The sequence below is a fragment of the Myodes glareolus genome, chromosome 16 (assembly GCF_982192425.1).
Source record: "Myodes glareolus chromosome 16, mMyoGla1.1, whole genome shotgun sequence".
In the NCBI taxonomy this organism is placed as follows: domain Eukaryota; kingdom Metazoa; phylum Chordata; class Mammalia; order Rodentia; family Cricetidae; genus Myodes; species Myodes glareolus.
The window spans coordinates 48127516-48152472 of record NC_142041.1 but is presented as its reverse complement, the minus strand read 5'-3'; the positions used below and the strand labels follow the sequence as shown (position 1 = coordinate 48152472).

Here is a 24957-nt window from a genome sequence, read left to right as displayed (position 1 = left end):
ATGCAAAAACCCAGGCATTCATATCTACATGCAGAATTAATGAACAGTGTTGTTCATAAATGTGAGTTTGGTTCTCTTAGAATTTCTTTTAAAGAATTATCTGTTTTGTTTTACATGTATGGTGTTCTATCTGCACCCATACCTGTGCACCATGTGTGTGTGCAGTGTCTTTGGAGGCCAGAAGAGGGCACTGAATCCTATAGGACAGGGGTTAGAAGCAATTGTGATCCACCATGTATTGGGAAACGAACCTGGGTCTTTCGGAAGAACAGCCAGTGCTCTTCACTGATGGGTCATTTCTGCAGCTAAAGGTTGGCCTTCTCTTGCTGGTGTGTGGGTTTGTGCTCTCTCTGTCTCTCAGGCTTAGCTGTCTTGCTTTTTTTCTCTCTTGTACCATGAAATGCCAAACACGAGGGCCACTTAGCACGACAGTCTTTGAATCACTTCCAGAACTGTGTCACAAATAAATTCTCTTCCTAAATTACCATTCTCAGGTACTCTATTCTTTCAGACCAAGGTGGACTATGTCACACATACTGAATCTTTCCTCTTTCCCCTACACAATGCAGTGGTGTGGGTCCCTCTTTGGCTGGGAGTAGTCAAATAGAAAGAAACTAAAGACCTCAGCCTTTGTGACACCCGATACACATTTACTATAAGATGGCGATAAAAACAAGCTCAGTGGGAAACTGGAGACTCAGCTGTGAAATCAGCCTGGAGCAATGGCTCAGCAGCTGAGGCCACCTACTGCTTTTGCAGAGGACCCGAGTTTCTTTCCCAGAATCCATGTCAGAAACCACACGGCTGCCTCCTGTTCCAACTCCAGGGGTTTCCAAAGCCCATGGCCTATGTGGGCATCTGCACTTGTGTGCACATATCCCTATAAAGGTATCCATCACTGAGAATATCAAAGACAGGTCTTTAATGACCATACTGCAATTGGCTGGGTTCCAGTTGGGTCATTGTTCTGTTCATCAGTGATGACTGCCCATCACTGGGCAATGAGAGTGGAGCTTCACTGTGTAGGTCAGCTTGGCCAACCTCTTTTATATCTGATTTGAATGAAGATATGGTCATTCAGTAAATGATATATTTTCCAGAAGTTTATTCAATTCTTTTTTTTGTTTTCTTATTCGATTTCCTGCATAACAGAAACCATGAATATAAAGAGAATTTTCACATTTATTTCATTAGCTGTTAGGCAAATTCTAATGCTTGGGCTATATTGTTGCGGAGGGTCTTGCCAGTATTGATGTATATGGGGTGCATGCATACATGCTTACATATACATCCCTTTGTAGCCTCAGTTACTCTTATAGGCCATTCTGCTAGGAAATCACATGGCAAGGGCGTGGATAAGATATAATAAAGCTGCACAAACTTGTCTGTACACAAGTATATCGGTGTTCAGAATGGCACTTTGTGCCTCTTCTTTCCTCCTTCTTGGTGCAGAAGCAATTCAGAAGTTACAGTTCTGCTATCTGTGTGTACACTTGACACGGAGCCAGTGAATTCCCTACGGGTTCTGGGTCTTCAGTCTCACCTCAGTTGCATCAGCACTTGTGAATTTGCCCAGCATTTACTGGCTCTTTTGTCTATGAGCAGCAGCAGTCTTACTGAATGGTGATACCCCTATGTCATTACTGGTGGGAACTTCAGTGACAGGCAAGTACTGGGCCTCCCTTAGTCTTTTTATCTCTTGAGATTTTTGAGAGACTTAATGAGATGTATTTCTTTGGTGTTTAGAATTTACCTTTTAAGCTGGGCAGTGGTGGTGCCTGCCTTTAGTCCCAACGCTTGGGAGGCAGAGGTAGGTGAATATCTGAGTTCAAGACCAGCCTGGTCCACAAACTGAATTCCAGGATGGCCAGGATTGTTACACAGAGAAATCCTGTCTTGAAAAATCAAAAAACAAACAAACAAAAAAAGGAATTCAGCTTTTAATTTTCTTTTATTTTTAAGTACATTGTAAATTTATTGCAAGTTTTAAAAATATTTGTGTGTGTGCACATGTGTGCACGTGTGTGCATGTGTGCATGTGTGCACGTGTGTGCATGCACATGTGGAAGTCAGATGACAGCTCTAGGTGTCTAGTGTCTCCTGCCACCTGCTGGGTCATCTCACTGTCCTGTCTTGATTTTTTTTTAAAGTTGAAAATGAATATTTCAGATTTTTTTTTAATGGGTTTCTTTTTTGCTGAGGTATTTTTTCTTGACACTAAGTGGGGTTCAGGTTGGGCATGTGGAATATTTTGAATTTACAGTGATGGTTTTTATGGTTGTTTTACTTGGACCAATCCATCTGGGTTACTTGATGCAGGTAATCTTTACTGAACTGCAAAATTTAGAAGTAGTAAAAATGTGTTCTTAGAGAAGATAATTTTATAAATGGATTTGATCTCATGACAGGATTTTGTACAGAGAATTTTTTAGCTAATGAAATTATAAGAAACATAAAATATTCTTTTATTTAAAATTATTTGTTAACAATTCAGCTTTCTAAAACTAAAAAGAAATTTATCAGGACCCATATCCACTTTGTAAAATTTTGTCTAAGTACAGTGAAAGACTCTTGTTTATAGTCATTTTTTTTTGCTTTTATTCTCTGTGACCTCTCTCTTTTCTATCCATTCCCCACCAAAACTAATATATAATCGATACCTTTGAAACCTAAATATACCTCTGTTCAGTATGTGACTTTTTCCTGCAAGGTAGTGTCATGTCACCCTGGAGTATGAGATTTAACAAACATCATTAGTAAAGTACGGACGCCTGTAATGATGGATTCTATTTCCTTATTCTGCACTCTCGGAACGTCCGGTGTGCAGCAGCTGTAAAGGTGGGCTCCCGGAGAGTACTGGATGTTTCTTGTGAGTTTCCTCACTAGGCTTTCGAGTTCTGTAAGCTCAGGAGAGTCCTGTTTGGATCCTCCTCAGACTTGGAGCAGACACTGTACACAAATTGGGTATCCCAGTCTAAAACCCTGAAGTCTCAAGAGTTCTGAAATCCAAATTATTTTCAAGTTCTATCATGCTTAGAAAGTTCTGGATTGTAGAATATGGTTGCAAAATATTCCAAATGTGAAACCTTTTGGTTCTAAACAGTTTGGATAGATGACAATCTATACTTTTGATATCAAGAAAAGGAAGGAAGGGAGTAAGCGAGCAAGGGAAGGAAGGGGTCTTGAAGAAGTAAGGAAATTGAAAAGTGTCTGTTAAAGAGCGGTGCTGGATTCATAAGATTTGTTATCAGGGCACAGTAAATGAGTCTGATAATTATAATTGACAAACAATGACATTATGGATATTGTGTTTTTGTCTCATTACTACTTTGAATACTAAAGCCAAAGTCATCTTTTGTAAAAATTTAAACATCAAGTGTTTTAAGTATGACCTCAGATTTTTCAGAATCTTCTTAAGCTTTCTAGAGTTATTTTGAGAAATGGCAGTGAATTGAGGTCGCACCCGACCTGGCACTTTTCTAGGTGCGTCTGCGCTGATGACAGATCAGGAGCAGTGTGAACTTTAGCTCTGCTCCTCTCTAGCTTCCTGCTCAGGAAAAGCGACTCATAATTCGGTATTTTTCTTGCATTCATCACTGAAATTGCTGTGATACTGAGTTATAGTTGCACAATGTAGAATCAGTGGGCTAAGGGTTTATCCTATTTTTTTTAATTGACCAGTTAGTTATTGTATATAAAGATTGAAGTTATTTGAGGGCTCTGGTGATGTGAAGGTCTTCAAAACGCCTGCTGTGAAATATCTCTTATACCGTGTCAGAAGACATGCTGTGTAATTGGGGCTAGGTGGGATGGTGAGGTAGGAAGTCTACCCAACTCTCATCCCAACATAACTGTCCGAGGTTATGCTTGAACTGTCTCCAAAGCATTGTCTGGGTTTGTAGTAGGAACAAATGCACTGGATATGCAGTATTTTCCGACCTGTTTATCTTTTTCTTTATGTGTATATATTTATGTATATATTTATGTAGGTTTGCATACATGTGTGTAGGTGGACATGCATGTTTGTGGGTAGAAATGTGTGTTTGTGTGTGTGCTTGTGGAGGCTAGAAGTTGATCCCCAGTGCTTTCTTGGGTTCCTCTCCCACTTCATTTCTGAGACAGTATTTTTCACAGAACCCACAGCTCTTCCATGTAGCCAAGCTGGCTGAGCCGTGAACTCCTGGGCTTGCTTGTCTCCACCTCGCGCAGCTCTGAAGTTACAGACAGGCACCTCCTCAGCTGCTCTTTAACGCGGGTGCTGGGGGCATGAACTCAAGACCTCATGCTTGTGTGGCGGGTTCTTCACAAGCTGAACCAACCCCACCCCCCTAGTCCTATTTGGTTCTAGAATATAACATGTCATAGACCAGGGTCAAACTCATAGCACGGTGCCTAACCGTGATTGATGCCTGAGACATATTTATTGACTTGATTCGATCTATCAGGAATAATTAGTTAGAAATAAAACTTACTGTTATGTCACAATGTCGTGTGGGGATCTAGGAATAAACTAAACTACCTTTGTGGTAGGATGTTTCTAGAAAACCTATAGGGAAGATAGAACCGTCTACATTTTTGGAGCAATTAAAACACAAAAAAGAACTCCATTTATTGAGGTGACCGGAAGATCTCTGAAGTGCACACTGTGTGGTTTCTGTTACATCATGTCAGAAGTTGTGCCTGCTTGACGGTGCTGAGGTGGGGTGGAAGGGCAGGGATTCTACCTGACTTTTCATTTGGAAAGAAATTGCTGAGAGTGGCTATCTTTTTTTTTCCATAACTGAGGTTAGAGAATGACTGAGGTTAGAGTTAGAGGTGAGTGTCAACCTCACAGAGCAGCTTTGAAGGCTGTGTGAACATTCAGGTACATGGAATTGTGTCATGTGGTTTCCTGTGACTGAGCATCTTTGCGTATAATATTGTGAAGTCCGTGTATAACACAGCACACATGGGTGTTTATTTCTTTTTTTGGTTTAACAGCTTTCTATGTGTAGCTGCACTGTCATGCTTGTTTATCAACTGATGAACTGGTGGACCTTTAGGTTGTTTGCAGCTTGGTGTCTTAGAAGTAATGCCACTGTGACCACACCTGGGTAAACTTTTGTATAGATGAGACAGGCCTTTCCCTCTCTTGGCTGAATACCTAGGAGTGAAATGTTTAAGTTTTTAAAGTTTGTTTCTTTTCTTTTTTTTTCTTTCTTTTTGGAAACGGATCAGTTGTTTGTCAAAGCAGTTCCTTCCTTTTCCATACTTACAGCAGTGTGTGGGTGACCCTCTCACCAGATCCCTTTCAGCATTTTTGTGGCTCATTTATTCCCTGTAGTCATTCGGGTGGATGTAATACTAATATACATGCTCCTAATTGCAGTGATGTGGAACATTGTACGTCAGCTTCACAGCTGTTTGCCTGTTATTCTGATAATGTCTACCAATATTTTCCACTCACTTTTGATTGGATTTGATTCATTTTATTGGAGAACTGCTCGATTACAAGCTGTCCTGTCTAGTTTAGTGCCATCTCGACCCAAGCTAGAGTTATCTGAAAGAAGGGCACCTCAAGTGGGAAAATGTCTCTGGGAGATTGGTTATCTTCTAAATTAGTGGTTGATGGGGGAGGATCTACCTCATTGTGGGTGGTGCCATTACTGGGCTGGCGGTCCTGGGTTCCATAAGAAAGCAGGCCGAGCAAGTCACGGAGAGCAAGCCAGTAAGCAGCACTCCTCCATTGCCTCCACATGCGCTCTTGCCTTCAGGTTCCTGCCCTGTTTGAGTTCCTGTTCTGACTTCCTTCCATGATGAACTACTAAATGGAAGTGTAAGCCAAATAAACACTTTCCTCTTCAACTTACTTTTAGGCCGTGGTGTTTTGTTACGGCAATAGAAACCCTAACTAAGATATAAGTGTTCTTTGTAGGATTTGGGTACAAGTCTGTTTGGTAAGTGATTTGAAAGCACATTCAGTCTATTGCTTGGTTTTTCATGATCTTCTAATTAATTAATTAATTTCCCCCCAGCTGGATCACAGTTCCCCTCCTTCCCTCTTCTCCTCCCATCTCCACCCTCATCCATTCCTCTTCCTTTCTCTTTAGACAAGGGCGGGCCTCCCATGGATGTCAGCCAGCCATGGCTTATCAAGTTGCAGTAAGACTAGGTACCTTCTCTGCTATTAAGGCTGAAAGGTAACCTACTAGAAGGAAAGGGTCCCAAAAGTAGGAAACAGAGTCAGAGACAGCACCTGGTCCCATTGCTAGGAATCTCATAAGAAGACCAAGCTACGCACTGTAACATATGGGCAGAGGGCCTATGTCAGTCCCAGATTTTTCATTATTTTTATGTTTTCTAAAATGTAAACACTTTAAATTTTGATGGGTCATAGTTATCATTTTTTCTCTTTAATATACAGTTGTTTTGGTGTCAGTTATGAATTCTTTGATCCAAGGTCTCAAGCTTCTTTATAGCTATTTTAACTATGTTAACCTTTAAAGAACATTTAAGAGGACTTCTCAAAGGTTTTTTCTGAGAAGTTAAATTCTGAAATTTTTAATGCATTCATTTATTTTCATTGCTGAGACTGGAACCCAGGCCCTGGCGTGAGCAAGGCAGACACTTATCACTGAGCTGAAGGCCCACACCCTGTTGTTTTGAGACCGTCTCATTGCATAGCTCAGATTGACCTCAAATTCACCATACTGCTCTGCCAACTGAGGACATGGGTAGGCTCCAACATGCCGTGTTTGTTAGATTCATCTAGGAGTTGTACTGAGTTGTTTGCTCACTTTAGTGGGGAAGAAATACTTTGCTATCTGAATAGATGATTTATTATTAATTCTTCTGCTCATACATACTTGTCATTCTGCTCTCTGGTTATTTCCAACGGTGCTGCTAAGAAAACATTTGTGCCATTTAATGGGTGAGAGCAGTTCTGTTCAGCCAGTACTTCATGGGGTTGCTGCATGGCAGAGATGATAAGATGGCATGTTTTTCGTAGCTGGTGGCTAGTACAGCACATCAGTTTCCACTCCCCACAGCAATGCATGGAAGTCCCGTCAGTACTACGTCCTGAACACAGTATTTTATTTCTCTGTTACTCCTTAAGCTTTAGTCATCTGGGGTTTGTGTTGTTTTTATTTGTATTTCACTGCTGATTGGTGAGAGACAACACCTTTATATATGTCATGAGTTTTGTTTATTCCTATTTGGATGTTTTAGTGCTAATTCTTTTGCTTTTCTTTCAACTTGATTGCTTGTGTTTTTATGTAAATTAATTATCACATAAACACACTCTCTCTCTGTATTTCAAATTATGAGTCATATGTTAACTTCCTTTCACTGTGACAGAGTATGTGAGCCAGTCAGCTTATATGTAGGAAAGTAGGCCCATGGTTTGTGCTCTCTTGTTTCTGACGCTGTGATTGACATGTGGGGTGATTGCTCATGGTAGAGCAACACTGGTCACTTCACAGTGGCCAGGAAACTCAAAGGAAGGCAGATCCTGGTATTCCAGCAGCCTCTTCCAGGGCACACACAGCACCCTAACTTCTTTATCATTAGGCACTGACTCCTAATAGTTCCTTTACTGTCCAACTGAGCCACAGGCTATGGAAATGGAGCCCTCAACACTCAGGCTCTTGGAAACCAATCAAGATTCATATCCATTCATATCATAGTCTTGTTGGAGAAGCCTATGCCCTGGGTTGGTTTTTTTCTTCTCAGTACCTTCTGACCACTAATGAACCTCTTTATAGTGTTTTTGACATTTGGCTTATGTTTTAAAAGGTAACTTTGATTAGGAAATTTAATTAAAGTGAAAGGACTTGCCCTAAGAGAAACTAGGTTGCAGTCCTCCTATGGACCCATTGGTTTCTTCATCCCTCACGAGTCATTCAGCGATGCCCAGGTCCCCACCCATGTGCTCTTATAAGCCTGAGCCCCTCTTCCAGCCTAGGCTGCTCTGCTGCTTCCCAGCTGCCCAGCTGCCTCTTTTGCTCAATTTCACCGTTTCTCAGCTGCTCATGAGCCTTTCAGCTGCCTCTTCTCGCGCTCTCAGCTTCTCAGCTGTTTTGGGAATCCCTCTGACTTGGCATTTAGGAAGTGGCTTGTGCATGGGAAGACGTGTGACTGACTACAGAGTTGTCTCGGCACATTTTCCTATATTTTAATCTTTGAAATCTTGGTTTCTTAAGATCCTTTGCTCTGGAAGCTCTTTGATGTCTTTAAAGAGTTTCTCAGTGTTAACCATTCTCCTGGCCTTTCATCTGCCGGTGTGTTGGTTTGTCATAGCTTGCCTTTGTCGAAAGAGATGTTTTTAAGGCAGCTGGTGCAGCTTTCTGAATTACTGTTAAAGTTCATTTCCACTGATGGAGTATCTATTTTAATTTCTCTTACCTTCATTTTAAGCACAAACCACCGAAGACTTGCTGAACAGAAATTAACAATGCATTTTCATTAAAATTTTTATTCTAGTGGGGTAGAAGGCTGTTTCAAATGACCCTTTTCATTTTCTGCATGTGACTTTCTTGTAGCATTATTTTTCTGGGACTTTAAGGAACTTTTAATGTGTAACATTGTCTGCTTTAATCATTAAGAATGATAAACTACTACCTTAATTACTTCAAAATAATCCATTTTTCTCTTCATCTCCACACAATTTTAAGAGTCGTGGCAAAAGGTGTGGCTGTTTTCACTTGCACAGCACACTTTATATCCGTAGAGAAATGGTTACTGATTTTCATAGCCTCACCCAACCCCCGGCAGCCCCCATGCTCGGCTTTCCCTACAGGTGCAACTATTTTAGACGCTTCCTCTGACTGGAGCAGAGGCATGCCGCTTTCCGTCCTCCGCGTCATTCCCACACCTACAGAAGTTACTATTTTAAGGTCGAATTCTTCTTTGTGACGCGCCACAGTCACTGACGATGAGCACCTTATTTGCAGTGCGCAGAGGGAATAAGATGTCTTGTTTCCTTCCATGAAGTGAAGTTCATCGCATTATTACAAGTCATCATACAAAGGCAACCTTACCAACTGGAGTTGAAAGGCAGTTGTGAATAAGACAGTTTTAGACTGCCTTCAGAACTCTAACGTGTGCACATAAAATGCTGAAGAATTGAAGACGTTCTTTATTCACAAACCCTTTCTAACTCTAACCTTGCATCTGCATTTCGAGAACCCATCCAGACAATTCAATTAAAATACTATATTTGAAGGATAGCGTGATTTTTCCTTAGGCTAGGCATACTTTGATTTACTTTTAAAAGTATAATATAAACTATAATAATGATATTATTAATATTTTGAGATTTTAATATATGCACCCAATGTATTCAGGTTATATTTATTCTCCCTTTGCTCCCAAAAGCTCCCAGATCCACCCCACAACCCTACTCCACCCTGCCCCAACTTCATTTCTTTTTTCTTTTAAAATAACCCACCATGTCTAATTGTACTTCCCATATACTCATGAGTCTGGGACCACATCCACTGAAGCATGATCCACCTACCAGGGGCCACAGCCTTAAGAGAAACTGACTCCTCCCCCCAGAAGCCACTTTCTGCCAATAGCTTCTCAACTATAGGGGTTGGGGCCCCTGAGACCCTTCTCTTTCCAAGCTGGAACATTGGCTAGATTAATCTTATGTAGGTCTTATACAGTTTGTGAGTTAACAGTCCTGTCATAGGCAGAAAATACTTTTCTCTCTGGACCCCCCTGACTTCCAGCTCTTACCATCTTTCCATACCTTCTTAGAGATGGCCCTCAATCTTTGGAGGGGTGATGTGGGATTCCCCCGTGTATGCTGTGGATACTATTGGTTAATAAAGAACTGCTTTCGACCTGTAGCAGGGCAGAACTTCGCTAGGTGGGGAAAACTAAACCGAATGCTAGGAGAAAGAAGGCAGAGTCAGGGAGAAGCCATGGAGCCACCACCAGAGAGAGACACTGAACCTTGCTGGCAAGCCACAACCATGTGGCAATACACAGATTAATGGAAATGGGTTAAATGAAGATGTAAGAGTTAGCCAATAAAAAGTTAGAGCTAATGGGCCAAACAGTGATTTAATTAATACAGTTTCTGTGTGGTTATTTCGGGTCTGAGCTGCTGAGTGATCAGAACAACCAAGGGGCTTTCCTACTATAAAGGGGGTGTGTGAGATATCTGTTCCATTGGTTGCTGACATTCCCTGTACTTAGGCCAGTTGTAGGCTTCCGCTGCACAAACAGAACTCCTGTGATGAGCTTTGAGAGCTGTGGTAGAAATATGCACATAGAGGGCAGCTTGACCATATATCCACTTAACAAGAGAATGGCAGTAAGTTCGCTCCAGGGGCCTTTGAGCTTTCTGGCCGTGGTTCTTTGTATAATATCCAACCATACATTTCCTTTTGATTATTAGGCTTTAAATTCAATTAGAAAGCAGAAAGGGAAGGGTGGAGGCAGGGTTGGGGGAGCAATAACTAATACTAAGGACATTAGGAAAAGTCACAAGGGAATCTATTTTTAGATGTTTAATTAATTAATTAGTTTTTTATATCTGTGAGTATTTTGTCTGGATGTATGTCTGTGCAGCACATGCATGTCTGGTGTCTGTGGAGGCTAGAAAAGGGTCTCAGATCCTCTGGGACTAGAGTTACGGATGGTGGTTGGAATCCATCCTGTGGGTGCTGGAACTTGAACCTGGATCCTCTGGAAGATCAGATCGTGCTCTTAACTGCCAAGTCATCTTTACAGCCCCTCAAATCTACTGCTATATAGCCTCCTTTTAAACACACACAAGAGTTTTATTGGAGTTAACCTACACACAGGGCATTGTGTTCCTCTCAGAATCCATAGGTTGTCAAATAAAAAGCTAAAATGGAGGTGTGGAATGCCTTTTCTTGAGCTGTTGGTTGGGGGCATCCCAGAGACCCTCTCCCCAAACACAGGCTGCTGCTATGGTTCTTGGATGCCCAACATCCTTTGATGGTGTGACCCAGTTGCTGAAGGTATTGCCCACTTTGATCGTAGGAATCAAGTTGATGCAGGCTAGGATGCTTCCTTCCTGCTGTCTAGATTCCATAGTACTGGGAGGTGCTAAACACACTATGCAGACTTCTGAGGGAATGAAAGTTATCAACAGTCTTACCTAACTGTGAACCGTGTGAGCTAAAATAGGACCTGCCCGGTAGCATATATATTGGTGCAATCTTGGCCTGACTATGATGGGACTGTTTTAAATCTGAGGTGCAGCTTTACTCAGAGAAATGTCCTTGCTTGGTTATTGTCCTACTTCTTTTCTTACTGGTCATTTCATTAACTCTGCACAACACATTGTCTGCTCTCACGGTGCCCTACGCCCTCAGAGGATAATGTTCTGAAGAAAAATGAAGTCTCCAGGGAAGCCCTATCTAAAAATAAAACCCCACGGTGTTGGGCCAGGGATGTAGGCCAGATGTAGAGACGGCATTTTTAACTTCGCAGATCGCTCCAGTGACGACATAGAAGTCACTTTCTCCTTGGATGCTGAGAGAGGCAGCAAGGCATTTTGGAAAGAGATCAGAGGTGGTGCCAAGGAGACCGGCACTGTGATTGTGGGCTCGCCTCTTGCTGAGCTTTTGTCTGCTTATCTTCAAAATGGAGACAGTAGCTGCTGCCTGCGGAGCACTTTGTCAGGATTAGATGTCGTCTTAGTTTCTCTTCTGTTGCTGTGACAAGTCACCATGACCAAGGCAACTTCTAGGAAAGGAGTTTTGTGGGGCTTATAGTTGCAGAGGGTTAGAGTTCAGGACCCTCATGTCAGGAGGCATGGCAAGCATGGCACTCTTGCAGGGGATGAGAGCTCATGTCCTTATCTGCAAGTAGAGGCAGAGAAACCTCAAATCCCATTCCCCAGTAACATACTTTCTCCAGCAAGGCCAGACCTCCTAATCCTTCCCAAACAGTTCAACTAACTGGGGACCAAGCATCCAAATATATAAGACTATGGTGGCCAATGCCATTGAAACTACTCTATGATCACCGTAGGCTTGTGCCTATATCATAATCCAAAATGCATTCAGTCCAGCTTCAAAAGTTTTCCGGTTTTCACAGTCTCAAGTTGTTTAAAAAAAAAAGTCCAAAGTCTCTTCTGAGACTTAAGGCAATCTCTTAATTGTAACCCCCTATAAAATTAAAACCCAAATGATATACTTCTAACACCCAATGACACAGAATCTATGTTACTATATAAAAGAGAGGAATGGGGACATAGTGAGAAAATATTGGAACAAAACAGAAACAAAGTAATACCATCCATCCTCCAGCAAATAAATTCTAAATTTTGTATCTCTATGTCCAGTGTCAAAGAGCTTAGGTGATATTCAACTTTGCTGACTGCAGATACTTTTCTCTCTCTCTCTCTCTCTCTCTCTCTCTCTCTCTCTCTCTCTCTCTCTTGGGTCCCACTCTCTGTGAGCATTTCTCCTTGACCAATTTCCAACTCTGACATCTTAGACATCTTGGGGTCTTGAGGCTTTACTTTCACTGTTTTGTTTTTTTTTTTTTTTTTTGCAATGGCCGGGACACCCTGCCTACCCCAGATACAAGCTTGGAATCAGTGGCTTTTCTTAATCATGGAGGAAGAGTCCACAAACTCATAACTCTTATACTTCCTGATTTTTAAAAGCAGAACCAAGAGATTGCTTCAGTCAAGTTCAGTTCCACTGCCTGCTTGGGATGCCTGGCTCCCTCCTTGGATTACATTTGTATATGATTTTCTTTGTTGCTGTTCTTTAGGAACAGATAATTCCTTAGACCTGTTTTTTGCACAGATTGCAGGTTTAGCTAGGTGGGGTCTTGCCCTGTGGATATTATTCCTTGTATTCAAATTCTCTTTAACTTTTCCAGCACAAACCATGGTTCCAACATTCAATTTTCTAGTGTTCTCTTTCTCCTCAAATTCTACCTTTTGTGTATCTTTTTGCCTCATTTGCTATTTAGTATTGTAGATCGGATTTAGAGTGGTCACTAATAACCGTGCAGTAGAGTCAATACTAGGCTGTATCGAAATCTCCTCTGCCGATGAAATTAGTCCAAAACTTTTCAATTTAGCTTTAGGCAGATTCTTAGGAGTAGGGCCAAAGCAGCCACCAAAGTATCTTAAGTATGGTTTCCAGCCCAGTTGCTAATGAAACCTCTTAAACAAGGTTTCCATGTTCTACATCATACTCGCCCACCACTGTCTTCTGTGCTCCTACTGGGATGGCCCATTCGCCCTACTTATAGATTCAACTGCTTTTCTAGCCCAAAGTTCCAAAGTCTTCCTATTCTTCAAAAAGTATCGTCTTTAAAGTGATCACATCAATAACCCACTCCTAGGCACCAACTCTTGTCTTAGTTACTTTTGTATTACTATGAAGAAACTCCATGATCAAGGCAGCTTAGAGAAGAAAGATTTCATTTGGGACTTACAGTTTATATTAGTTAAGGTTCTCTAGAGGAATAAGGGAGGGGGAGGGAAAGAGCGGCTTGTAGACTGTAGTCCAGCTAATCCAACAATGGCTGTCTACCAACAGAAGGTCCAAAAATCCAGTAGTTATTCAGTTCCCAGACAGAATTTCAAAGAAGTAGACTTTAATTCCAGTGGAAGAATGAACTTGCTAGAAAGAGAGATAGGCAGGCAAGGAGAGAAAGCTTCCTCCTTCCATGTCCCTTATATATGTCCCTTATATAGGCTGCCAGCAGAAGGTGTACACCAGATTAAATGTGGAACTTCCTGCTTTTAAAGATGTATATTGAAAGTGGATTTTCCCACTTCAAATGATTTAATTAAGAAAAAAATTTCTCACAGGTGTACCCAGCTGCTTCATGTTTTAGTTAATCCTGAGTGTAGTCAAGTTGATAACCAAGACTAGCTATCACACAGCTTCTGAGAGTGAGTTCATAACCATTGCTGTGGGGAGCATGACAGCAGGCTTACAGGCATGGCTGGGGAGAGGATGGCAGCAGCTGGCAGGCATGGTACTATAGTGGTAGCTGAGACCTCAAAACCTTGTCTGAAAGTAGGAGAAAGAGCTAACTGGGAATATTATGGGCTTTTGAAACCTCTATCCCTATCTGTCAGTGACACCCCTTATTTTGCAAGGTCTCACCTCCTATTCTTTCCCAAACAGTATACCAACTGGGTACCAAACTTTTAATATATCAGCCTATGGGGGCTATTCCCTTTCAAACCACCACTGATTCTATATGCTATGGTGGGTACTTAAGAACTGGTAGGCATATTTGTATTCTTTTTTTTGAAGTATTTTGTATAAGTCTTGGCTTTTGCTAACTTTTATATGGTAACCATTCACTGATAAGAACCCGAGTTCTCATCCCAGAGCTGCTTCTTACTAGCTCTGAGTCATTGGGCACGGTACCTGCTGTCCTTGTCCCTCAGCTCCTCATCTCTGAATGAGGATAGTGCTTGATGCCCGTCCTCTAGAGTTGTCGGTATTTTTAATGAATTCAGTTTAGCAGCTGGTTAATATGAAGGCCCTGAGCAGTTAGTAGAGAATGAACATTGACATCCAGTACTAAGTAGATATTGTTGTGAATAAGGGTCGGGGGAGTAGAGGTGGGCTGAGTGGCAGCGTTGCTGCATGTGAGCTGATGGGCTGAGAGCAGGAGCAGAGGGTGCACTGGAGTTCCCTCCGGGGAAAGCTGGCAACCCTGAGACAGCCACGGGTTCACATGACTGCTCTTCAGAGACAGACTGGCAGGGCAGTGGGAATTTTCACTTTAGCTTACTGGTAGGAAACTGTGGAGGAACAATTTTGGAAAATGACTTTTGCTGAATACTTGGTCAGGGAGGAGGGCGAAAAAGAAAATGATTCAGGCAGAAAATACTTCCATGTAACATTCTCCCAGAACGCAAACACTACCATTGTTTAAAAAGTCATTCAAGTATATGTACATATGCAGAATATGTGAATTGCATATGAAATTGGAGATCAATAAGTCTATGGCTTATTTCTGAATTGTTTTTTTTTTTTTTTTTGTCTAAAATACCCCTTTCCCCCACTTTAAATTAGTGTGAAGAATACTAGAGTTATTCTATTTTGGTTGATTTTTTTAAAATAATCATTTCTTTTATATCTACATTCCAAGTAGTTCCAGTATTCAGATGAGACCTTGTTTCTATTTAAATCCAACGTCTGGTAGACTCAACAAAGTTTCAAATGCCATCTTATGGCGCACTCTTCAGTTAAATAAAATACAGCTATTGCTGCATCCCTTTATCTCAACAGTGAGACAAACTCAGGACAGACTCAAGATCAGGTTCATGTATGAGGTGTAAAATGAAAATACGTTTTTTATGGCAGAGTGATTTTCTGTTCACCCAGACTGTCTGTTTCTGCAGTGTGTGTGTGTGTGTGTGCATTTGTGTACTGTGCCAGTGTGTTTGCTCATGAGTGTGCCTGCAAAGACTAGAAGGGGACTTCTGGTGTCTTGGAGTGTCTCACTCTACTGCTTTCCACTTTTCTTTCTTTCTTTGACATAATTTCTCACTGAACCTGAAGCTTGCCGTTTGGACTAAGCTAGCTGGCCAGCAAGCTCCTGGGATCTGCTTGTCTCTGTCCATCAACATTGTGGTTCCATGCACACACCCTGCCTGGCTCTTAAGTTTTACACTGGCTCTAGGGATACAAACACAAGCCTTCTTGCTTGTATAGCAAGTGATCTTTTCTGAGCTGTTTCCCCAGTTGCCTATAAAGTTTTCTCTTCTCCTCTCCTCCCCTCTCCTCTCTTTTCTTCTCCTCTCCTCTTCTCTTTCTCTCTCTTTCTCCTTCCTTCTCCCTCCTTCCCTTCCTTCCTTCCTTACTTCTTTCTTCTCCTCCTTTTATCCTCCTCCCCCCTCCACTCTTTTAACATGATCTTGATTTGCTGTATAGACCTGGTTGGCCTTGAACTCACATAGACACTCACCTCTGATTCCCAAGTGAGGTATTAAAGACATATGTCTGCCAAGGAGAGGCTTTTTGGAGATTTTTAATGGAGAAAAAAAAAACAGATGGGTTCAATAATTTCTTAGTATGAGTTGGGAGAATACTTCTAAAACTGATATAGTCTTTTAAAGAATGTTTACCCCAGGGTTTTTTTTTCTTTTTGTAACATAGAGTTTCAGTGGCTATACGAGGTATTTTAAGTCTAGAGGAGATTCACAATAGTAGGTGTAGTAGTGGATGTGATGGAATGAATAGTTGAGCTCTGTTCAACTATTAACACTGTGTTTCCTCTGCCTACAATGTTACTTATTAAAATATGGAAATCCAGCATTTTATTCTCAAATTAAAAACCTAGAAATAATCTCTTTTTTCCCCCCCAAGAAATCACAAAAACTACTTGGGGAGAATTAAGGCAAGAGGGGGTGTGTTTGTACTCCCGAATAGTTTCTGTCCCAAAGTAAAGCCTGTCTTTTAGCAGTTCTGGTGTCTCTACACACAGTGTTTCTGCAAAAAACTACTTGGGGAGAATTAAGGCAAGAGGGGGTGTGTTTGTACTCCCGAATAGTTTCTGCCCCAAAGTAAAGCCTGTCTTTTAGCAGTTCTGGTGTCTCTACACACAGTGTTTCTGCCATCTATCCACTAGAAACCAGCAGAAGGACACAGTTGTATATCAATCGACAGAGCAAAGTCATGGCCTTCAAAGGAAAAGAGTCTTTATTTATTGTTCAGAAATAGGCACAAAATATAATAGGGAAAAAAAGGTGTCCTGGAAAAAATGGGAATAAAATAAGATTAATGTCCCTGGAAGGAAAGAAATTGTCTACATCTATATCATCCCCAAAAGACTTAATCTTGATCGATCTCAGAAGCTAAGTAGGCTCAGTTTTGTTAGTACTTGGAAGGAAAGAGAACCCAATCAAGGATAGGAGAGACTATAAATGAAACCTTTGGAGGACTTCCTATAAGGTAGCACCTGAAAGTTGAGAGACAGTCATAAAGTAGGAACAATCAGAGTGCCAAAGACACCAGGAGAAAGCAGAAAGGGTTCTCTGGAAACTAGAAAGATGACTGGCTTAGTTCTGTCTCTTTTGCAATTTAAAGGGGCAAGGGTTTCTGCTTATAGCTTCAGAAGGGTCACAGTTCATCACAGTGAGGGAGGCATGGTAGTGCGAGCGTGACGCTGGCCTCTCACTGCATCAGCAATCCAGCAGAGAGAGGGGACAGGAAGTGAGAACAGACTGTTGCCTCTCAAAAGTTCCCTCATCTTCCCGAGCAGTACCACCAGCTGCGGACCAAGTGTTTAAACACACCAGGCTGTAGAAACACAATGGCTGCTCTTTAGCAGCACGGTGGTTGTTAGCAGGAACAAGCACCTCAGCAAAAGTGGTAAGAAGGGAGCCAAGAAGAAAATGGTTGATCTAGTTTCTAAGAAAGATTGATATGATGTGAAAGCGCCAGTGAGGCTCAGTATTAGAAATATTGGGAAGAAAAAAACTAGTTACAAGGACTCATGAAACCAAAATTGCATCAGATGGCCTTATGGGTCATGTGTTTGGAGTGAGCCTTGCAGATCTACAGAGTGATGAAGATGCATTTAGAAAACTTAAGCTAATTACTGAGAATGCCTAAGGCAAAAGCTGCCTAATTAAGTTCCTTGGCATGAACAAAATGTGTTCCATTGTGGAACAGACCATGATTGAAGCTCACTCATGTTGATGTCAAGACAACTGATAGCTATTTGGTGGATCTGCCCCGTGTTGATTTTACTAAAAAGTACAACCAGATATGCAGTAGCACATTCTATGTACAGCCCCATCAGATCTGCTAGATCTGAAAGAAGATGATGAAAATCATGACCCAAGAAGTGCAGTTAAATTATGTAACAGAAGTAGTTACTAGCTTGATTCCAGACAACATTGGGAAAGACATAGCAAGGGCTTGCCAGTCATTTTATCTTCTTTACAACATCTTCGTTAGTGAAGTAAAAATGCTAAAGAGACCCATATTTGAAATGGAAAAACTCATGGAACTTCATGGTGAAGGTGATGATTTTGGAAAACCTACTGGTGATGAGACAGGTACTACATTTGAACAATCTGATGGATATTGTGGTGGTTTGAAGAGACTGGCTACCTGTACGCTTATATTTGAATATTTGGTTCCCAATTAAAAGTGGAACTGTTTAGGAAGGATTAGGAGGTGTGGCATTGTTGGAGGAGGTGTGTCACTGAGGTTGAGCTTTGAGATCTCAAAAGCCCATGACAGGTCCAGTTTCATTCTGTAGATCCTGCTTGTGGATCAGATATAAGCTCTTAACTATTGATCTGGTGACATGCTGCCTATGTGCTACCATGTTTCCTGCCATGATGACTATGGACTCATCCTCTGAAACTGTAGGTAAGACCCCAATTAAATGATTTCTTTTATAAATTTCCTTGTTCATGGTGTCTTGTCACTTCAATACAACAGTAACTAAGGGAAAAGTTTGTACCTGGCACTGTTTTTTGCTATGACAGGTCTGACAATGATGTTTTTAGGAGAAATAAAGAAGAATGTGGGACTTTGGACTAGTAAAGTGATTGCATGCTTTAAGTAGGGCTTAGTGGCACATCCTAGTAGGAGCTTAGAACACAATAGTGCTGAGAGAAATTTGGACCATGGAGGTCCAGATCAAGAAGTTTTAGAGGGAAACAATAATGGCCTAGATACATTCTTGTCATATTTTGGCAAACAATGTGGCTGTTTTTTACCCTTGTCCTAAAATCTGGCTGAGGCTAAATTAAAGAGTTTGAGACTGATTTTATTGACAGAGGAAATTTCAAGACAGCTCAATACTGACTCTGTTGTGTGGTTATTAGTAATCATTCATGTGACTCTACAATGAAAAAGCTAGTTGGACCAAAAATATATCAAATCTACAGTTTGAGGAGGAAAAGAACAATGGAAATTTAATGTTGGAGTTAATTCTGTGCCCATGTTGTTGAGAAGTTTAAAGAAAATCCTGGTACTAAATGGAGTAAAGAGAGTTAGTGCCCTTAGGATGAGACCCCAGCCTGCTAATCCTGCAACCAGTGAAAGAAAAAGGCCTGAGGGATTTTCTCCACCTAAAAAACATCAACAAGTCAAAACTTATGCAAATGTAATTCAAGGAAGGTGCCAGATTCCAGACACAGCAGACAGTAGAATTTGGCAATGTTGGCCACCTGCTTCTGGTTTTATCCAGAAGGATACAGGAATAAAGGATTGTGGAATTGTCTTCTGCCATTGAGGAAAGCTGCTGAGACACACTGCCACATGCCAGGCTTATTGCAAGGTGTGTCCCTACATAGCGGCTCAGAGGGACCATTGCATGAAGCTGTGTAAGTGTAACCTGGGTTTCACTGAAAATTCCAAGATGCTGGAGATGGCAGAGTTTTTGGCATGTCTGCTGAAGAAAACTGCACAGAGAAAGTGGAACCAGCCTAAGAGAGAGAAGTCTACTGGGGTCAACAAAACTGGAAGGAATGGGTGATCCAGGGTACCCTTTGAGATTGGATGTGGAATTACAGGATTTGAAGTTTGTCCAACTGGTTTTTGGTTTTGCTTTGGTCCAGTATTTTCTCACTATGCTCTTTTCCCTCCATTTTTGGAATGGTAATGCATATTCTGTGCCGTTGTGTGTTAGAAGTACAATTCTTTTTCTTTTGATTTTACAGGGGATTGCAGTTAAGAGATTGCCTTTGCCTTGAGTCTCAGAAGAGACTTTGGATTTAGGAGTTTTACACTTTGTTGAGACTGAAAGATTATAAGAACTTTTAAAGGTGGATTAAATAGATTTTGCATTGTGATGTGGTTACAAGCCTATGGGGTCAGGGACTAGAATGTTGTGGTTTTAATGAGGGTGGTCCCCATAAGCTTATGTATTTTAATGCTTGATTCCCAGTTGGTGGAACTGTTTAGGAAGGATTAGGAGGAGTGGCATTTTTGAAAGAGGCGTGTCATTGAGAGTTGGCTTTTGAGACAGATCTAGTCTCCCTCTTTCTGTCTCCTGCTTGTGGATCAGATGTAATCTCTTAGCTTCTGCTTCTGAGCCATGTCTGTCTGCCACCATGTTCCACACCATGATGATATTGGCAAGCTTCTCTGAAAATGTAAGCAAGCCCCCAGTTAAATGGTTTCGTTTATAAATTGTCTTGTTCGTGGTGTCTCTACACAGCAATGGAATAGTAACTAAGACAGATAATGAAACAACATTCCAAGAATCATTTTAAAGTTCAGGTTTTTAATAGGGGCAAATAAAAAGTCTAATTTGTGAAAGAAAAAAAAGGGAAAAAGGAAGAAAGAAAGAAAGAAAGAAAGAAAGAAAGAAAGAAAGAAAGAAATCTTCAGCAACACAGAATGGAAAAGAAAATCAAAAAAAGTGCCAAGTGAAAAGCCCAGTCAAGGTGACCTGATATTATAATACTTGAAATTTTGAAAGACATAAAAAGCTAATCAGAAGTTGACTCAGTAGTTTAGTTTTCTGTCAATGACACAAACCATGAAGAAAGGAACCTCCACTGAGGAAATGCCTCCATCAGCCTAACTGGTAAGCATTTTCTTGACTGCTGATTGATATGGAAGAGTCTAGCCCACTGTGAATGGTGCCACCCTATGGGCAGGTGGTCTTAGGAGATGTAAGAAACAGAGACAAACGTGAGCCTCGAGAACAAGCCGGGAAGCAGTATTCCTCTGTAGTGTCTTCTTAGTTCCTGCCTTGGTTTCCCTTGTGACCTATAAGCCAAATAAGCCCTTTCTTTCCCTAACTATGCTTTGGTCTCTGTTTTCTCACAGCAACAGATAGAAATCTAGAATGGTAAAGATATGTAATGAAGTTTTTCTTATGCTGGAGAAATAATCTGGGTCTTTAGGTTGAAGAATTGTGAGAAGCCAGCAAAATGGATTAAGACAGCTTCAAACTCAGATTAATCTTCATAAAACCTAAGAATATTATGTAAGGAACAGATCCTTACGCTTCTAGAGAGAAGTAATGTTGTCTAGCTCCCATTTATCTTTCAGGACTTTGCTCTCTCTCCGATTGGTGGGAGAAAAAGCCTAGCAGGACTTTGTTTTTAGCTCTTTTGTCTTGTCAGGAGGGTGAGGACGAAGCCAGAAGAAATTTGCCATCATTATTAATAATTCGTGACTCCCCTCCCTGCCTATCTGTCTGACATGGATCTCTTAGTCCCTCAATAGAATCACACTCTTAGAAGGACATTATAAACTAGGAGGAAAGACTGTTTGTCTCAGCACAGGTGTGATAGGAGAGTAGGATTGATGGATATGTGTCCACGAAAGGTCAACAAGAGCGATGCTGATGTTGTGAGAGTTGTTGTGTGTCTGAGCTGCATCACTGTTAGCATCCTGGTTGTGAAACTGTCTAGTGCTACAAGGCCCCGAGGAAGCAGGGCACATGGGATCCCTGCATTGTTTCTTTTAGCTGCATGTTATCTGAAAACAAAACCTTCCACTGGGGGGGGGGGAAGCCAATTTTTTGGTTGGATGTGTAGTTGAAATTTCAATACTCAGACACCATTTTAAAACCTGGAAAAGATATGTTTAAGTTGAAGTAAAAAGATTCAGCAATTGGTTTAAAATTAATTTATTATGTTAACTGTAAATTCATTAAGAATTAATTTATATGAAAGCATGAGCTAGAGTTATTTGTATTTTGTGCACATTTCTTTTTTTCAGGTTTTAGTATTATTAAAAATTTTCACCTCCTCCCCTCCTCCCATTTCCCTCCCCCTCCCTTCATTCCCTCTCCCCCTTCCTCTCCAGTTTAAAGAGCAGTCAGGGTTCACTACCCTGTGGGAAGTCCAAGGTCCTCTCCCCTCCCCATCCAGTTCTAGGAAGGTGAACATCCAAACAGACTAGGTTCTCCCAAAGCCAGTACATGCAGTAGAATCAAAATCCAGTGCCATTGTCCTTGGCTTCTCAGTCAGCCCTCCTTGTCAGCCACGTTCAGAGAGTCCGGTTTGATCACATGCTCTATCAGTCCCTGTCTAGCTGGCCTTGGTGAGTTCCAATTACATCAGCCCCACCATTGCAGTGGTGGGGCACATTTCTTAAGTGTTTGTGATCCATAAAAACTAGTGTCAAAGTCAATGAAAAAAGGAGTCGATTCTGCTCCTCCCAACTGTGTTTCTCTTTAATTTCTCCAGTTTTGACAACAGTGTTTAAAAAACTAAATCCCATTATTGGAGTATAGATATGGACAATCTGGCCATTTTCATATATGCTAACTCCACCCCTAGACACTAGCAAGGACACATTCCTTGATTTAGTGGCAAATTAGTAAAGGTGGGGCATAGTCTATAACCTGTCCTGAAGTTACAACAGTTTTAATTCCACAAGTGGTGCTACGGATGTTTGGTGACTGAAGCAGCTTAGCCAGAAGCCTTTGGATCTGTTCTATTTCATGTGCATGGAAATCACTTCCGTGTCCTGCAAAAGGAAATTCCGATTCAGTAGATCCTGGCAATTGTTTCTGGAAAGCTTCCATGCAGATGGTTGTTGTTTACCGGATGCCCTTTAGTAGCCAGCTATTGCAGGCTGGCTAATCTTTGTGTGTATTTTTGCAAAGAAGAAATAACAAGGAAAAGAAACAAAGACAGCTTCTGGCTTCACATTCAAGACCTCTCCTCAGTACAATACATACACACATATATTATTAATTAGTGAAAAAAAAGAGACTATGAATTTGAAGGAGAATGGGGAGAGATGTATGGGGAGGATATGAAGGGAAGGAAGAAATGTTGTAACTATATTATAAACTCAAAATTAAAATATCTTTATAATTATAAATATCATTATAATTTAGATATAGTTTAAGATGATTTGTAAACTCTAAGATGTCTGTGAAAGCCTCAAAGTAGCTTTTAAAAATAACAAAAGAAATTAGAATTTTCTCTTACATAGGACTGGCTCAGATAAAGTTTTTGAAAACCCAATTTGTTCACTTTGAGAGAGGCAGTAGCAGCCAAAATATACTTAAAATCCTTAAAATGTTTGCATTTATATATATTCACATATATAAAATATATCAAGAAGTACAGTTATAAGTTATTCTGTGGAGTAAAGAATGTAGTATTTCAAGAAAGAACATTGTCCTATAGAAAAAGTACCTATTCTAGAGTAAGAGTAGTTATTTCTTAATTATACCCTCAAGAAATAAGTGGCATGTTTTTTTTTTCTTTTAATAGACAAGGATTTTGAGAATAAAAAAAAGGTGGGTGCAATGATAGGAAACAGAGATCGCCACTGGGAATGGGGACAGCAGTTGATAGTTGGTGACATGAAGTCCCTCTAGGACTCAGCAGGATATAGAAGCTGGGCAGTATGCTGAAGTCACTGAGAGTCAGAGGAGCAATAGGAAGCCAGTGGCTGGCACATGCCCCTCACCCAGTCCTTACCACCTCAACTCCACCCATCACCATCCCAAACCCACCCAAACCTTACCTAACCCTCACCCAGCCCCACCCCAACCCCATCCGACCCTATTCAACTCTATCCAACCCTCACCCAGCTCCAGCCCAAACCTATCCAGTCCTTACCCAAGGTCCCACCCCCAACTCAGTGCTGAAAGCACCAGGGTTGGGCACTGCCTGGGGTTTGTGCTCTGCTGTGATTTGCTATGGAGTTCACCATTGCAGAGACACCTGGAGGGAAGCAAAGCATTTAGAACCTGTCTCTGCAGTCTTGGGCACTCTGAAGATGTTCAGCAGAGGTGTCATGAAGCTGAACGATTCTTCCTTATCTCACATCTGATTTGTGTGTTTAATGACATTGTAGCACAATAGAAAATGAAACATATTTGTTAGAATTTTTCTGTCAGGGAGGTGGCTAAGTTCCGGTATTAGCCTCATTGTCAGAGGGGTCACTCAGCTATATGAATCGTTCTCATAGACTTAGAATTTTTTTTTTTGTATATTTATGTTGAGATAGTCTTGCTGGATAGCCCAGGCTGTCATAGAACTCATTAGGTATCCCAGGTTGGCCTCAGACTCAAGGCAATACTCCTGCCTAGGCTCCCGAGTGCTAGGATTTCAAGCCTGAGCCACCACTCCCAGTTTTAGATTTAGGATGTTTTTTTCTTTCTTTGTGTGTGTGTATATGTGTTTGTGTGTGTGTGTGTGTGTGTGTGTGTGTGTGTGTGTGCACAGATGCATACACAGTGCATATATGTAGTGGCCAGAAGTTGACATCAGGTGTCTCCCTCTATCAATCTCTACTTTAGGTTTGTGAATGGGTCTCTTTCATTGAACCTGTAGCTCACTGATTTAGCTAGATAGGCTTGCCAGCAATCTCTGGGGGCACCTCCTGTCTTCATCTCTCTAACTTTGAGATTACAGGTGTGTGCCACCATGTTCAATTTTTTGTGTGGTTGGGTGCTGGGGCTGTGAATTCAGCTCCTTGTGCTTAGCAGGCATGTTACCATCTGAGCCATTGTCTAACCTCTAGACTCAGGCTTTACTAAATGATGATTTTGAGGCTTCGTTTTAATACTTTCCTTTAAAGATATTGAGCATATTTATGGAGAAGGCAATTATTTCTCTTTTCTCATAAGAGTAACAAAGCACAATAAAATTCATGGAAAAAATAGAACAGCCCATATTTCACATTTCTTTGTTCCTATTTCTCCTTCTTTCTCTCTCTGTATGTATGCATGTGTGTATAATATTCATGATATATGTATATATATGCAGTATTAGTACCTATGCAAATAGCATTACATTATAAGCATTCGTCTATGTTTTGCAGGTCTATTGCTTCAAGCTACTTAATCATCTCTTACTGAGTTAATAAGGTACCTAAATATTGTTTCTTTAGGTTGAAATGTCCCTGATGTGCGGCCAAGTTTGCAATATATGTAGTGAAGTGGAAAGCAGAAATAGTTTCTATTTCTATTTTCTATTCTTTCTATTTGAAGTATTTGTAGGCCGACTTTTCTGTCCTGCCAGCCAGTTTCCAAATAACCACACAGGGACTTGTTAAT

General features: G+C 41.1%; 1 protein-coding gene and 1 pseudogene across 1 annotated transcript in view; both read left to right on the top strand.

The window, feature by feature from the left end:
- Gpr63 (G protein-coupled receptor 63) overlaps positions 1-24957 on the top strand; it is a 50454-nt gene that overhangs the window by 13623 nt on the left and 11874 nt on the right. The gene's annotated exons all lie outside the window — the stretch shown is intronic.
- Positions 10929-18111, top strand: LOC148119579 (small ribosomal subunit protein eS1 pseudogene; annotated as a pseudogene).